The sequence below is a fragment of the Microcebus murinus genome, chromosome 19 (genome assembly GCF_040939455.1).
Source record: "Microcebus murinus isolate Inina chromosome 19, M.murinus_Inina_mat1.0, whole genome shotgun sequence".
In the NCBI taxonomy this organism is placed as follows: Eukaryota; Metazoa; Chordata; class Mammalia; order Primates; family Cheirogaleidae; genus Microcebus; species Microcebus murinus.
The window spans coordinates 25,549,710-25,567,277 of NC_134122.1; the positions used below are offsets into that span (position 1 = coordinate 25,549,710).

The 17,568-nt window shown below is 40.7% G+C and overlaps 1 protein-coding gene and 1 pseudogene across 2 annotated transcripts in view; both read right to left on the reverse strand.

Annotated features, from left to right (window-relative positions):
• Positions 1–8,578, reverse strand: LOC142862436 (solute carrier family 25 member 16 pseudogene; annotated as a pseudogene).
• The window catches only part of LOC105868241 (uncharacterized), a 55,354-nt gene continuing 46,363 nt past the window's right edge, over positions 8,578–17,568 (reverse strand). For both annotated transcript variants that reach the window (XM_012758844.3, XM_012758842.3), the window contains exon 5: positions 8,578–17,568. This exon is cut by the window's right edge and continues 16,443 nt beyond it. The gene's annotated coding sequence lies outside the window, so the exon portion shown is untranslated.

A 17,568-nucleotide genomic window follows, 5' to 3' on the forward strand; every position in this document is an offset into this window, starting at 1 on the left:
TCTGGTGCATATAAGTAGTCTAAACTGCCTCTTCAATAATGTAGTCTATGTGTAACATGTTCATAATTTCAAAGATGCCATTGTTTTCATAAATCAAGAGGGATTTTTAAGACTGAGCAGGAGGAATGTCCTTCCTAGCACGTGAGCTGTAATTCCCGTTTTGTTTTTTTTTTAATTCTTCCAGCATTGGTGAAATGGGTGGTTCAGTTGTTGATTCTGTGGTCTCTCAGGTTGAAATGAAAACAATATTATAACACGAGAGCCACATTCTGAGACCAAAGATTCACCCTCTTCTTTATTCCATCTCAGTATTTCTAGCTGTGCTATCAAACTCCTCAAAGAAGGCTTATAAGTCACATGCAGCCCAAATAATTACCAGCTTGATAGAATGCCTCTAGTTAAATGAAAGTGAAGCACACAAGCAAATGTTTTTCAAATCATCTTGCTTTTTTCTTCTTACCACAGATAACCACATAAAAACAAATTGCTTTTCCCTTCATTGAATTTAAAGTCTATGGCTCCTGTCAAATTGATGAACTAGCATGGACTGCTGGGCCCTACCCTAGAGATGCTGTGGATGTGAGAGCAGTGTATTGGTCCAGAGAACTAAAGACATGAATGAGGGGAAATACAGGGTGGATGGGTTTTTTCATGGGAGAGGTAATGGCAGACAGAGACAAGTTCTAAAGAAAACTTTTGAATTATAATCTTTTTCTACATTATACCTTTCCCTCCTATGTTTTACTCTCCATAGTAGTATCCCAAGCAGATCACAGCCCACCATGGTCCCTTTATAAGATAGGAAAGCAGCTGGGCACCACAGTGGCACTTAGGTTCCATTAGAGCAGCCCCTGAGCTTGGCTGAGATGAGGAGTGGATACAACAGATACAGGTAGAGTATTTAACCTGGAGCATCCTCCTCACTCCAAAAGCCAAGTCACTGCAGTAACTAGAGACCTGGAAGGAGGCAGTGCCTAGTATATGTCAAATGGTGTCCTCAGGGGAGAGATCAGTTGGGAAGGGGGCTTCATTCCAGGTACCAGTGGTAGGGCATTCTTTTTTGTAATACACACTTCCATTTAAACCTACCTGGAAAAGATGGAACTAGAGCAGGGGTCCTCAGACTTTTTTTTTTTTTGAAATTTTTATTTTTAATTCCTACGAATTCTATAACAGACATAGAATGAAAATTTTTATTTAAAAAAAATATTTGCAGCGCCCTTTTATTGATAACATACTGAGATACTTATTTTATACATTTAAATTATTTTAAAATTTAATAATAATAGTTAGCTACAATGTGACCCAGAAATGAAAATATACAAAATAGTTTTAAGACCATAAGTATTTCTACCTACTGGTACACTTATAGGTCATACAAAGATACATATTTATTTTTAAAATAAAGTCTTTCAAAATGAAACCAGCTCATCAAATTTTTACCGAGGTATGACAAATCTTTTATGCAAAAAAAATAAAAATTGAAGCAAAAATAACACTTTCAACTTAGTTTTCTAATGTACTAAAAATCACATCAATTCTACAAATTACTATTTCTGGAGAGAGAATTTTAATTTGTTCCTCTCCCATTTCTATCATGCTTATAATAACAAAACATAAAACTGCCCTAAACACAATAAATGGAATTCTTACATTTCACCATTTTCTTAATATAAATGATAACAAGTCAAATCATATTTTACATTTCTACTTGCTTATATTGCACTAAAATTATTTTACATGGAAGAACTAGTTGATGTATCATGACATAATACCTTAGAAACATTCTTTGATATTCACATCTACATTAATGGATATTTCACAGTCCACTTAGATAAATTCTCTAATATAAACCAAATCATCTAACAGAAACAAATCTATAGTGCTTTGTTTTTGAGAGCAAAGATATTTAACATTTATTATTACTACCTTTGGGAAATACATTGACTCTTAAAAACATTTGGAAATCACACATGGTACCTGGTAATAACATTTGAACAAAACCTGATCCATCCTTCTATCTTTCCTTCATTTATTTTAAAGATGGGGTCTCACTATGTTGCTCAGGATGGCCTCAAAATCCTGGGCTCAAGAGATCCTCCCATCTGAGCCTCCAGAGTAGCTGGAACTACAGTCACATGCCATCATGCCATCACATCCGCCTCTTCATTTATCTTTGTCTCTACATGGCTACCTTTTAAATACAACATTAATTTTATTTTAAAAATAAAGGAAAAATGTATCCATTTATGTAGTAGAGCAGAATTATAAGAGAGATAATACTTCAATGCTGGCTGTTTTATAGAACTCAAATATTCAGTTCTCATCGTTCGGCTACAATATAACCAAGACTGCTTATTTTAGTAATAAACAATGTTAGAGGTTTTTAAAAATCATGATTACAATAAAAACCTGGAACAGCATGATAAAGCTAATGGCAACCTCTTGAACCCCATTTTGAAGTTAGTTCTTCTTCCAAATAAAACTTTAAAACAGTTTCAAATACCCTAATTATTTAGCAAGCATCAGTTTAGGAATATTTTTTTGGTGTTCTAAGGTATAATGTTTGGCATCGAAAAATATGGTAAGCACTTTTGATTTGTGAGTAAAAAAGAAAAAAAAATCAAGTACTAAAATACCAGTGGTTCCTGTAACAGGGTAAATATCCCTATTCAAGTAATGTTCACCCCATAATTAAATTATCATTTTATTTCTCCCCCTCAGAGTTTATTAAGGAAGACAAACCACGATTTTTTTTAGTTGAGGTGAAAAAAACTGCTTCATAAGTTCATATGTTGTAAAAGCCACCACTTGAGAGGGGATGCAGCGAATGTAATTAAGAGATAAACCACGATATAATCCTTTTCGAATTCCATGGTGTCCATAGACATACTTCATAGTATCCTGCATGGTAAGGCACTTTTCAAATTCTGGCAGAGAAGCTCCTAATTGCATTTGCCGACGAGTTACATCAAATGGATAGGATATTGTCTGTGCTCCAGCAACACCACCACAAAATAAGTTTATGTGAGTTTTCAAAACTAAGACATTAGGATTGTCTGTTGATGGTCTGCCAAGAAGGGTAGGAGCATGGGAAAGCCCACCACTCTTTAAGGTACCAAAAGTAAAAAATGAAACACCAGCATATGGAGCCATTCCTAATATAATGGGCATCAGGCCTCTGTAAAATCCAAGGAAACCACCTTCCTTTGCATAAATTGTTTTGAATGCATGAATAATTCCTGTATAGGTGTGTTTCCCTTTCACCTGGAATGCTAGGCGCATCCTAACCATGTCAAGAGGGTAGGTACAGATAACTGCTGTCATATCTGCCATGGATCCAGCCGTTAATCTGTGCACATGACCTGAAACTCCCAGCTTTGTAGTAATTAACGTTTTGTAATGCTCAAATGCCATAAACTGGATTGCACCATAGGGAAAGATTCAAATCATCATTGCATCATTTCCTTTATACAATCCAAGGTATCCTTCCTTCTGGGGAACAGCACGCAATGTAGAAAATACTCCTAAATGTTTATAATGGTGATTGTGAGCTTGTAATAAAACCTTTACTCGATCCAATGGGGCAATTGTTTTGGCACAGCATCCAGCAATACCTCCTGCCAGAAAGGAACACAGCTAGTAGAAGTCTCGGTGGGCGGTGGGCCTTCCACCCCCTGCTGCCTGAGGCATCGCGGGAGGGGGGTCAGCCTCTGCTAGGGCCACCGCCGCCCCGCCGCCATCCGGACCAGGGCCACCTCGGGAGGCTACAAACTTACGAACTGCTGGAGGGAATCATATCCCCATCAGCCAGTGATAAGAGGCCATCCGCCTTGCCAGCGGGGCCCTTCAGACTTTTTAAACGGGGCCAGTTCAGTGTCCCTCAGACTGTTGGAGGGCCATTGGAGAGTGCGGTGCACATTCCACACATGCGTACTGTGGGCCCAAGAGACGGAGCGAAGCAGGACAGGCAGCAGCAGTAAAAACACCTGGCAAGCGTGATAAATGTCCTCAGCGGGTCTCATGTGGCCACGGACCGAGGTTTTAGGACCCCCGAAGTAGAGGATTAGACCTTCTCCCTGCTATTCATTCTCAGCAAAGATTTGCAAATAGCCCAGTAAAAATTAATTCAGGAAAGTAATCAGGCATATGAGGAATTAGTATTAAGAGACAGAACACAATGCCATCTACACAAAAGGGCCTAGCTTAATGGAATACTGACATCCAGATTTCAAAATGTTTTTGATATATATCCTTAAAGGAAAGTATAGTTAAAAGAAAAGTATGTGGGCCAGGCGCGGTGGCTCACGCCTGTAATCCTAGCACTCTGGGAGGCCGAGGCAGGCGGATTGCTCCAGGTCAGGAGTTCGAAACCAGCCTGAGCAAGAGTGAGACCCCGTCTCTACTATAAATAGAAAGAAATTAATTGGCCAACTAACATATATATAGAAAAAATTAGCCGGGCATGGTGGCGCATGCCTGTATTCCCAGCTACTCAGGAGGCTGAGGCAGCAGGATTGCCTGAGCCCAGGAGTTTGAGGTTGCTGTGAACTAGGCTGACACCACGGCACTCACTCTAGCCTGGGCAATAAAGCAAGACTCAGTCTCAAAAAAAGAAAAAGAAAAGTATGCGGTATGTGTAAAAATACAGTTACCAAAAGAAAGGTGTATTATTGGGCATGAATAATTGTGATGAAAGAAATGAGTAGATGAGATTAATATAACAGAGCCAAACAACAAATTAGTGGGCTATGTGATAACGACAAATATTTTTCTCAGGACATCAGAAAGAATGAAGAAATGCAATGTGAAAAATTAAAAATTGAGAGGTAGAGGATAGTAGAAATAATAACTATATACTAGGATTCCCAAAAAAAGCGAAATAAGATGTAAGGAAAATACATAAATTTTTCTTGTAATTAAAAAAGAATGAAGGGCCTCAAATTGAAAGAGGCTTGTCTGGTGCCAAATGGAAAGATAAAAGGTATTGTCCAGTGAGTGTCATACAATGGCTCTGTCATTTCACACACTTTGTCCTACATATAAATTTTTTGGTTACTGTTCACATCCATACCAAAACTTACATCCCTATAATTTTTGTCATTCTGAAGGGTGTAAAGAGGTTTTTTTGTTTTAATTTACATTTTGTGATTACGAATGATTTTAAGTACAAACTATCATAGCCTTTCCTTTGAGTGTAATACCCTTTTCTTACTACTTTTCAGGATATCCTCATGTATTCTAGTTGATCTTGTTCTGTTGGCCTTCTGGATCCTTGAGTGCAGCCTTTTGACTGAATACAAATCTTATAGAACTAATCCTTTTAACACATTACATACTGCATAGAAATCTCTAAGACATAAAAACCAGGAACCGCATGTTTTTGGGCAAACTGCACGTTATTTAAATCATAACTACAAATCATAATGCACTTTAGGTGTTGTTTGTCAATAATTATAACATTTTTTATTTACAAAAACAAACAACTAATCAAACAAAGTTCCTAGTACTTTTTTAACATATGGTACTGCATAAAACATTTTCCTCTATGAAGAGGGACCAAAAAAATTTACATAAGTATCTAGATTCGCTCCTTTTTCCATGGGTGGCACAAACTCTGCAGGCTGTCATAGGAAATTTTTTCTTTCCACTTGCAGGAATACACGTAGGTTCATGCTGCTCCGTATCACCTGACAACCTTTTGGGTGGATCTTTACGAGGTGCTCTCCTTGCACTCCCTGGGGAAGGGCTGGACAGATTTGTCTCTGGTTTCAGAGAGCCTTCATTATTGTCATCCTTTATCCAGTCTCTCACTACCAATAGCAGAAACTGTTTATACTTCATTTTTGCTTGTGGGTTGAGGACGTTGTACACTCTAAACAAATTGAAAAGTCCACAGTTTATAAGGTACAGCACTACTTTTTTTGTCCATTTCATTGTTTTCCTTAGAATGGAACAACACAGAAGGAATTGATCTGCACGGTCAATGCCTTTCATGTGGGCATTGTATTCCTTGATGCAGGTAGATTTTACAATATTCTCTCCTGTTCTATTTTTTTTTTTCCTGTTGTCCAGACAGAAGTGTCATGGATCATTGATATCATTTGGACAACCTGCTTGTCTTTCCATGCTAGGAGAAGAATATCGCCTTTTCTGGAAAATATGTCACCTTTCTTCCTTCTTGATGTTTTCATTTTCAAATTTGTCAGTAAACCTCTACTCTCCCTAACAGTCCACAGACTCTAGTTTTGTTCTGTAGCAGCAATTCGGCAGTAGATGTAGCATTGTAATAATTATCCTGGTAAATATGGTGCTATATGCCAAGATAGGGTCCAGGGACTGAAAGACCAGTTTCTTGCAATTTCTTTCTTTCAGCAGTGTATTTCTCCACATTGCAGATATAGGCCAGTGTCACTCTTGCACACCATCCGAACAAGTAAACTGTAATTTGTTATGTTTGCTGGGTTGTACATGTGAAATTTTAAACGTCCTCTCTATGAAATCATTCCCTCATCCAAAGACAATTGTTGCTTTGGTTTGTATATTGTTCAAAATTTATGCAGGAAATAATCCAGCACAAATTGGATCTTGAAAAGTCTCCCTACGCAACTGTCCATTTTGGCGTTGTCATTGAAATGCCAGAATGTCCATATTTGCTCAAATGTATGGCGACTCATTGTCTGTGGAAATATAGGGGTACATATCAAAGGATCTGTTGACCAGTAGTCTTTGAAGCTATCTTTTCTTGTTTGACCCATCAGAATAATTAGGCCAAGGAATTTCTTGATGTCCTTCTGTGTAACCGGAGACCAATTTAGTGTTCTAGATGGTGTTTTGCGTTTCATTGCGGTTTGATCGTGATAGTTGGACAGCTCTTTGCACAACATCTCAAACAATTCATCACCAAAAAAGAGATTGGTCACAGAGGGTACAGAGTCACACTGAGACAGAAATGTAGTGACCCCAGCATGACCTTCAAACATTTGTAAGCATGGTAGTGTGTCAATATCAGACCAACAATTATCCATAGCTTCGTCAGTGTCAGAATCACTTGAAAGCACCGCCACCTTGTGCTTCCTTACAGGTCTAATAATTTCACTGTCAGTAGAATCGTCTCCGGAATCGCCAACACAGTTATCCACATCTTTGATGTCACTAGGAATATCTGATAAATTATTGTTAAATACTTCCCGAAGTGTATCAGTTTCATTGGTTTCCTTCCTTTTTCTGAGAGAGGGCATTTCTAAAAGCGCCAGGAACTTGAAGATGAAGACCATTCGAATGACCAAAATACAATGTAACTGCAATGCTTTATGGGTTCGTGCAATTATATAGGTTTTCATAGATTGGCCTGCACGGTTTCCACCAATGAGATCGCTTCATTGGATGTGGACAAGACAGTGTGTTGACATTTATGGTCCGCAACAGATGGCGCGTGAAAAACGAGAAAACTCGTGAGTGGTACACAAAGTGTTAATAAAGGGATTTCTTCTGTGAAGTTTGGATTCAGTCAAGGGGCCACACTTGGGATCTGCAGGGTCCCCTATGGCCTGAGGCCGCAGGTTCACCACCCTTGGTAGAATTTCTTCATAACAAGGTTTTGAGACATCCTAGTTGAACATCACTAGCATAAGTAAAGTGGTACACAAACAGTGGAATGCTGTGGTGCAGTTAGAAGTAAACAGCTGGATTAGCAGGTAGAACACTTGGTAAAATCTTTTTGGTATGAATGAAAAAATGAAACAAGATTTAATATCACTAAACAATATTTGTGTCAGTTACAGTTTCTCTCTTGCACATACACACTTCTACATGGATTACAATACTATTTAATGTCATAAATTTAGTATGATACCTATGGGGAAGGGAATAGGAATGAGGTTTCATATGAAGAGGGAAATCAGGTTTTTTAAGAGTCCTGGATGCTGGGAAGTCCAAGGTCTAGGATCTGCATCTAGCTAGGAACTTCTTGCTGGTGGGGACTCTGCAAAGTCCAAAGGCACCCAGGGCATCATGTGGCGGGGGAACTCACCAGAGAGAACCAACCTGCCTTTTATACCAGATCACTCATGGTAACAGATAGCAGAGCCCTCATGGCCCAATCACCTCTCATAGGCCCTACTTCCCAATACTTTAATGTTGCTGATTAAATTTCAACATGAGTTTTGGAGGGGACATTCAAACCATTGCATGGTCCACAGAAACCAATGTTGATAATAAATCTACTTAAAACCAAGTAGCATAATTAATTTAGCACAATTCTCCAGGACATTTTTTTAAAAAACAGAAAAATTAGAGGCCCAGAGAGATTAAAATCCTTCCCAATATTATATTTGATTCAGCTTTAGCCAGAGTTTCATGGCTCAAGTGCCTATATGGTATCTGTACCTTTTTTACCAGCTTTGCACCAGGCCAACATTCAGTGAAATGGTTGGAACTGCTCAGACTGTTAGGCATATGATTCCTTTGTTGAAAGAATACACCACCTATGATACCTGCATGACATTATAGAACTCAGTGCACCAGACTGCTAATTGAACTACAGTGTTTTCACTTTTTATTTTTGTAAGATTCCCCCAGCCTTTGCTGTGCACCTAGCTGGAGACTTCATTTCCCCACTTTCCTTTTAGCTAGGTGTGGCCAGGTGACCAAGTTTGGGCCCATGGAACATGAGAGGAAATGACAGGCCAGCTCTTTTCTTTTTTAAGAGACAAGGTCTCCCTCTCTTTCCCAGGCTGGAGTGCAGTGGCACCATTATAGCTCACTGCAACCTCAAACTCCTGGGCTCAAGTGATCCACCTGTCTCTGCCTCCCAACCAGCAGACACTGCAGGCATGTGCCACCACACCTAGCTAATTTTTTTTTTTCAATTGTTTGTAGAGACAGTTTTGTTGTGTTGCCCAGGCTGGTCTTGAACTCCCAGCCTCAAGCGATCCTCCCACCTTGGTCTCCCAAAGTGCTGGGATTATAGGCATGAGCCACTGCACCCAGCCTGTGCCAGCTTCTAAATAACATTCTTTAAAGAGGACTTTATCTTTCACTGCCTCTTCTCCTGTCCCTTGGGCTATGATTGAATTAGAGCTACCTTGCATCAGGAAACCAACACTTTGAAAAGGGAAGAGGGTGAGTAAACTTTTCCCAAAAGGGCTAGATAAGAGAAATACTAAAGGCTTTGGGCCATCCAGCCTCTGGTGCAGCTACTCGACCTGCTGTTGTAGCATGAAAGCAGTTGCAATGCATAAGTGAATGAGATGTCTGTGTCCCAATGACATTGTACAGATGGACACTGCAATTTAAATTTCATGATTTTCGCATGCCATCAATATTATTCTTTTATTTGAAAGGCTATTTAAAAGTGTAAATACCATTCTTAGGGTTCAGGCTGTACAGAAATAGGCAGTGGTTGTATTTGGTATGTGAACCATAGTTTGCTGACCCCTACTTTAGGGGTAGAAAAGTAAGAAAGAACCATTGCCTCTTGACACATCATGGAACATGGCTCTGCCACCTCCCTGCACTATAGTTTGGAATTGCATATGAGATGGCAATCTTGTATCATGGTTAAGCCACTTGGGAGCCAATTCAATACTGATGCAGAATTAGCCAACAAAAACTGAACTGGACTCATTTCTTCTAAAATGCAACATATGCATTCCTCCAAACCTAGTGGTATGGAAAATGACTAAATAAAAACAAGACATTAGAAAGAAAGTGAAGGGCAGCCCACTCAAAAATCATTGTAACAAGTATTAGCAGAATCAGTAACAATCCTAATAAAAGTACAAGCATGGTTAAAAATGCTTAATCCCTAATAGCATATGTAGTGTTTATATCTTTAAAAAGATGTGTAGCCAGATCTTGTTTTTCTGTTTGTTTTTGAGACAGAATCTCACTCTGTTGCCCAGGCTAGAGTGCCACCACGGCATCAGCCCAGCTCACAGCAACCTCAAACTCCTGGGCTCAAGCAATCCTCGTGCCTCAGCCTCCCACGTAGCTGGGACTAAAGGCATGCATCACCATGCCTGACTAATTTTTTCTATATATTTTTAGTTGGCCAATTAATTTCTTTCTATTTTTAGTAGAGACGAGGTCTCTATCTTGCTCAGGCTGGTTTCAAACCTCTGACCTTGAGGAATCTGCCCGCCTTGGCCTCCCAGAGTGCTAGGATTATAGGCGTGAGCCACTGCGCCCAGCCAGATCTTGGTTTCTAAATACTATTCCCCACTAAATGGAACCCTTTGCAGAACTCTTTGCAGAAAATGCTTATTCCAAGGCTGAGTGGGAAGATACAAGCATATAGAACATCCCTTTGTACTAGTAAACAAAGAAGAATTGATGGGAGGAGACATCACCAAAAAAGGCCAGGTGAGGAAATCTAGGGTTTTGTTTCAACAGGAACGTCTAATTGAGCTGGCAAAAACTGACAGAAATCAATTTCCGAATTCTAGAATCCAGTCTAAAACTTATGTGAGGGGAAGGCTTAGTAATGAAGGAGCACAGCAGCTTTGCAGCAGGAGAGTGTTGTAGCTTTTACAACTGCCCACCTACCATCACCCACACCTCAGACAGCAGTCAAATGGATGAGCCTGTGGTCCAACCCAAGTTGCTGGGACCAGGGAGACAAATACAGACCTTATTATCAAAGAATTGTGGGCTACTATCTGTAAGACTGGTGCGAAGGCTTCCCTTTGGTTTGCTAGATTCAGAGTAGTCTGGTCTGGGGCTGTTTCCCAGGTGGCTTGTACCAAAAGCATTTGAAGTATTGGCTGCAGCAGCCTGAGGCAAGGAATGACAATTGAGCAATGGACAAATCTACAAGCCTGAGAAGAAAGGTTGAAAAGAGTCACCTGGGGAAATAAGGGCTATGCATGCCCACAGTGGGACACAGCTAAGATCCTAGAAGTCCCTATACTCCCACCCTGAACCAGCCTTCAGGCTCCATGTAAGTTGGAAATGAAGGCTAAGGCAGTGTTGTGAACAGCCTGCCTAAGCATTAAAGGAGTGCCCAGCCCAGAGCCAACCTGCAAAGACTGAGTGTATTTTTCCCTCTTTTTCATCCCCTTTGCAATGGAAGAAATGTTCATGCCCCCCCCCAATTAATATGTTGAAATCCTAACCCCCAAGGTATTGGAGGTGGGGCTTTTGGAAAGTAATTAGGTCATGGGGGTGGAGCCCCCATTAATGGGATTAGCACCTTTATAAAAGGGATCCCAGAGAGCTCTCTCACTCTTTCCACCAAACTGAGGGTACAACAAGAAGTTGGCAGTCTACAACCCAGAAGAGAGCCCTCACCAGACCTGACCATGCTGGCACCCTGATCTTGGATGTCCAGCCTCCAGACCTGTGAGAATTACATTTCTGTTGTTTATTAGCCACCAAGTCTAAGGCACTTTAGTATAGCAGCCCAAGCTGACAGATGTGTTTCCATTGTCTCACAGCTGCAAACCACTCTATGAACATTCTCATGTAAATTTTTTACATTTGTGTGTTTCTCTAGAGCAATGTTTTTCAATTTTTTCTACTTCGACCTTCAGTAATAAATGCATTTATTTGACTTTGCTATCCAATAAAATGCACACACTTATTCATTCAACACATTTTGATGAGCACTTACTGTATATCAAGCTGTGTTCCAGGTGCTAGGGCTATAGATAGCAGTGAGAACAGACTCAAATCCCTGCCCTCTAACGGGGACCAAAACAATGAACAGAGCATGTAGCATGGTAAGTGATAAGGGCTCTGCAAAAAAGAAACAGCAAGACAACTGTGCCAGAGGGGACAGTTCCATTTTAAACAGGGTCACAAGGCAAACTGATTGAGGTGGCACTGAACACAGGACTGAAGGAGATAAGGATGTGAGGTACAGAGGTATCTGGAGGAAACAGCATCCAAGAAGAAGAAACTGAAAAAAGATTTCATGGAACAACACATCCTGCTATTATGCTGCTCCGTGGTGTTTTCTATTATAAAAGGCTTCATTTCTAAAAGTATCCTAATCCTCTGGATTGACTCCACAGCCCAGTATAATGAGCCACCACGCCCTGCAGTTTGAAAGTAATGTTCTTGGGAAGGGGAACAACATATTTAGGAGGGGGTGGCTGGCAATGAAGGAGGAGCCTTCCAAAGGCTGTATTTGTTCAAATCTGATATACCTGGGTCATGAGGATTCTCGAAGGACTCTGGGGATCTCTTGTCTGCATGTGTATCTCATATCTTGTGTATACAGCAGGATGAGGAAGCCCTCTGGGCCTCTTTTTTTTTTTTTTTTTTTTTTTGAGACAGAGTCTCGCTTGTTGACCAGGCTAGAGTGAGTGCCGTGGTGTCAGCCTAGCTCACAGCAACCTCAAACTCCTGGGCTCAAGCGATCCTCCTGCCTCAGCCTCCCGAGTAGCTGGGACTACAGGCATGTGCCACCATGCCCGGCTAATTTTATATATATATTAGTTGGCCAATTAATTTCTTTCTATTTATAGTAGAGACGGGGTCTTGCTCTTGCTCAGGCTGGTTTCGAACTCCTGACCTAGAGCAATCCGCCCGCCTCAGCCTCCCAGAGTGCTAGGATTACAGGCGTGAGCCACCGCACCAGGCTTGGGCCCTTTTTTATAAGGGCACTAATCCCATTTGTGAGGGATTCACTTTCATAACCTAATCACATCTCACAATCAAATACTATCACATGAGGATTAGGGTTTCAACACGTCTCCAAGGACTCCGGGGATCTCTTGTCTGCATGTGTATCTCATATCTTGTGTATACACCCTGCCTCGAGCCAGGATGAGGAAGCCCTCTGGGCCCTTTCTTATAAGGGCACTAATCCCATTTGTGAAGGATTCGCTTTCATAACCTAATCACATCTCACAATCAAATACTATCACATGAGGATTAGGGTTTCAACATGTGTATTCTGGAGGGACACAAACATTCAGTTCATTTCAATATCCATTAGCAGGAAAATCAAAAACAAATTGCTATGCATTAGTAAAATGAAATATACAATTAAAAATAAACTGGATTTAAATATTTTAATATCAATAAACCTCAAAAACGTATTTTGAGATTAAAAACCAGACACCAAACAGTATGCATTACCATTGGTAGAAAAAGATGCAGAGCTTCAGATACACAGAAATATAATAAAAGACACACAGGGCATTGACAAATACCAAGATGTGGGAGGAGCATGAGTTTAGGGAAAGACCAATGGTGCTTCCTCTATTTGTAATGATGCCAGTGCACTGGAGTTGATGCTATTGTTTACCCTTTGAGTGAAGTGTTTCATAAAAACACTTGCCAGTCCCACTGTCCCCTGAAGTATGTCAGGTCAAAAGCCTCAGGTCTAGAGTGAAAGGCCCCACCAAGATCCCAGGGAACTCAAGGGTTCTGGAAAAGGCACTTTAATATCCTGGTATTTGGAATGTGAGGTGTTTTTCCAGAGCCAGGATCAGTGGCCAAGGGCTGGGGCAGGATCTCAGGTCTGGGTGTGACAAGAGCTCAGGCACAAGGCTTGAGAGGCAGGATCTCTTGGGGAATCATGGAAACCATAAACAGGACCATAGGAAGAAAGGAGTGAGCAAGTCTGGTAAGAAATTAAGACTTGAACTTAAGGGCCGAGAGAACTACTGAAAGGATTTACAGAGACGAGCATCTTAGACAAAACAGTAAGTTGAGGGAATTCATCACCACTGGACCTGCTTTACAAGAACTGCTTACAGGAGTTCTTCAACCAGAAATGACAGAATAATAATTATAGAAACATATGAAAGCATAAAGCTTACTGGTAGAGGCAAATTCATAGTCAAATTAAGAATACTCCATTAATGTAATGGTGTGTAAATCTTTCAAATCTCTAGTGTGAAGGTTAAAAATCCAAATGGTTAAAAATAACTATAGCTACAATAAGCTGTTTAAGGAATACAAAATATAAAAAGATATAAACTGTGACAACAAAAATAAAAATTCTGAGGGGGGGTGTAAAAATCTAGAGTATTTACAGGGAACCAAAGTTATCAGCCAAAAAGAGCCTATTATAATTACATGATGCTGTATGTAAACCCCATGGTAACCACAAAACAAAAACTATAGCAGACACACAAATGAGAAAGAGAAAGGAATCAAAGCTTGCCACTCCAGAAAAATCACCAAATCACAAACGAGAGGAAGAAAGGAAAAAAGGATCTAAAATATAACCAGAAAACAATAAAATGACAGGATAAAGAAAGTCCTTACCTATCACCCTTGAATGTAAATGAACAAACTGTCCAATCAAAAGACATAGAGTGGCCTAATTGATTTTTAGGGGAAAAAAAATGGTGCAACTTTATGCTGCCTACACAAGACCCATTTTAACTATCAGGACGCAGGCTGAAAGAGAAAGATAGAAGTTATTCCATACAAATAGTAACCAAAAGAGAGCAGAAGTGGCTATACTTATATCAGACAAAATAGACTTTAAGTCAACAGCTATTACACTAGACAAAGAAGGTCATTAATTAATGACCTTCATTAGTTGACCTTCATTAATGACCGTCAGTAGTTAATGATAATAGGGTCAATTCATCAGGAGAACATAACAATTATAAATATATATGCACCCAATATCAGAGCACCTAAATATATAAAGCAAGTATTACTGGACATGAAGGAAGAAATATATAGCAATTCAATAATATCCCACTTTCAAAAATAGATAGATCAACCAGACAGATGATTAATAAGGAAATCCTGGAGTTGAACTGCACATTAGACCAAACTGACCTAACAGACATATAAAGAACGTTCCATCCAACAGCAGCAGAATACACATTCTTCTCTAGTGCACACGTGTTGGGAGCTGTCCCGAACACGGGAGAGTTAAAGTGTGGTTGCTGCCCAGAACACTGGGGTCCTTGAGACATAGCACCTGGCGCCTTAACTCAGAGCTCTGACATTCTTGGCCTTTCTTCGAGCTCACGGAGGGTGCTGGAGATAGCAGTAGCAGTTATAGAAGGTCACTGAAGTAATCCTGTGCACACAGCCCTCATAACTTATAGCCCCCCTGAGGCCCTACACACTCCTTTCCCAGAATTGTTAATTACGCTTGGGTGCTCTTTTCCTTGAACTGTCTGAGTGATCATAGTTGAGTATTTGTAGCTTTTTTGATATCAGAAGAAAGTTGAGTTGTAGATTAGAAAACTTCTTAAGCAAGGAAAGGGGCTATCAAAGTGACGCATGGTTGAGAAAAAACAAGAACTGTATTGCTTTCTGGTTTAATGAAGACATGTACCACCTGTTCCTTTGCATTTTGCTTCTCCTTTGTTCTTATCTGTATAAATATAGCAACTGAAATAAACGAGGTGCAGCAGTCACCAAGGACTCCGTCCTCCCATCCCCATCTTTTTGTTGTCTCTTCATTTCTCAGCCTCGCCCCCTAACTCCAGGTGCCCCACGTCACCGGCTGGCTCTGGCAGGTGGTGGCCCATACAGGGAACCCTCTCTCCAGGAGGGCCTTTGGTGGCACTTGGTGACACGGGGATTCGGTGAAGGCAGCTGCCCGTGGAAGGCCGGCCGAGACAGAAAGAAAGGTGAGTTGGGCAGAGAGTGTAATTGACAGGAGTAAGAAATTATGGGACAAGGAACTAGTAGGATGTTGTTTGTACAAGTGTTAAAGAGTATGCTTCGGGCCCGAAGTGTTAAAATAGGAAAAAAGCAGTTAGAAAATATTTTAAGTTTTGTAGAAGAAGTATGTCCTTGGTTCCCTGAGGAAGGAACAGTAAATTTAGATACATGGAAGAAGGTAGGAGTTAAATTGCAGGACTATTACTCAGCCCACGGGCCTGAGAAGGTTCCGGTGGATGCTTTTTCTCTTTGGAATCTTATTAGGGATTGTCTAGACCCCCGGCATGAAGGACAGTGCTTAACTTTAGGCCGGAGTTCTGCAATCTCTGAGGATGAATCCGATGATCACTCTCCTTTGCCTGTTAACCCCTATCAGGAGGCTCAAGATCTGACCTTGAGTTCTTGCAGCTACAGCCTCTGTGACTTCTCATACTCAGAAACAGGCACCTAACTTGGTTAAGGAATTGGAAACTCTAAAAAATATTATGCAACAACTTCTTATTCAAAATGCTGCTATAGGCTTGTTATTAGGTAGAAGCAGTATCACCTTGAAAGGCTTACATGTGTCACCAGGAGTTATAGATCAGGATTATACAGGAGAAATTAAAGTTTTGGTCTCCTCTCCTAGCTCTATTTCTGTTGTCAATCCTGGCCAGCGCATTGCTCAGCTTGTTTTGATCCCCTTGATATCCCTTGGTAAAGTACAATCGCAACAAGCCAGGGGACCCTCTGCTTTTGGCTCCTCAGATGCTTACTGGATGCAATTTATTACTAGGAATAAGCCTGAAATGGTTTTGTGGGTGAACGGCAAGGCCTTTACAGGAATTCTAGATACTGGAGCTGACGTTTCTGTTATCGCTGTGCAACACTAGCCTTCCTTGTGGCCCAAGCAGGAAGCCATTGGCTTGCTCCAGGGTATAGGCCAAGCCCGTAATCCTGAACAGAGTAGTGAATTGCTTACCTGGGTTGATGAGGAGGGACATTCTGGACAATTTCAACCATATGTTCTACCTGCTCTACCCGTTAATCTTTGGGGAAGAGATGTTATGCAGGCTATGGGAGTTTATTTGTATAGCCCTAATGCCACAGTTACTAAGCAACTCTTTAATCAAGGGATGCTCCCAGCCCAAGGCTTGGGAATTAGGGGTCAAGGTATTTCTAAACCTATTCAAATAAGCCCTGGCCATTTTGAGCAGGCCTGGGATATTTTTAGAAGGAGCTTTTGATTCTCCTGCAACTCATGCACAGGCCATTACTTGGACATCTGATGCACCTGTGTGGGTTGATCATGGCTCCTCAATCAAGAAAAAATAGCCGCTGCAGAGCAGCTGGTGCAGGAACAGCTTAATAGCGGCCACATAGCCCCCTCCAACTCCCCTTGGAATTCTCCAATTTTTGTCATTAGAAAGAAGTCTGGAAAATGGAGGCTGCTCCAAGATCTTAGACGTGTTAATGCCACCATGGAACTCATGGGAGCTCTGCAGCCAGGTCTCCCTGCCCCCATGGCTATTCCAGCCCATACTTTTAGAATTATAATAGATTTAAAAGATTGCTTCTATACTATTCCTCTTGCGCCACAAGATTGTAAACATTTTGCTTTTAGTGTTCCTTCTACTAACTTTAGAGACCCCATGAAACGTTATCATTGGCTTGTTCTGCCTCAAGGCATGGCCAATAGCCCCACCTTATGTCAAAAATTTGTTGCCAATGCTTTAACTGCTACTAGAATCAAATATCCTACTGTATATATCATCCACCATATGGATGACATTCTTTTGGGACATGCAGATGTAGGATTCTTACTGTAAGTTTTTGATCATGTAACAACACAATTAAATAAACAGGGCCTTGTCATTGCTCAGGAAAAGGTGCAGAGGCACCCTCCTTATTCTTATTTGGGATACCAACTACATAAATACCATTTTATTAACCAAGGAATTCAACTTCTTAAAGATGGCTAAAAAACCCTTAATG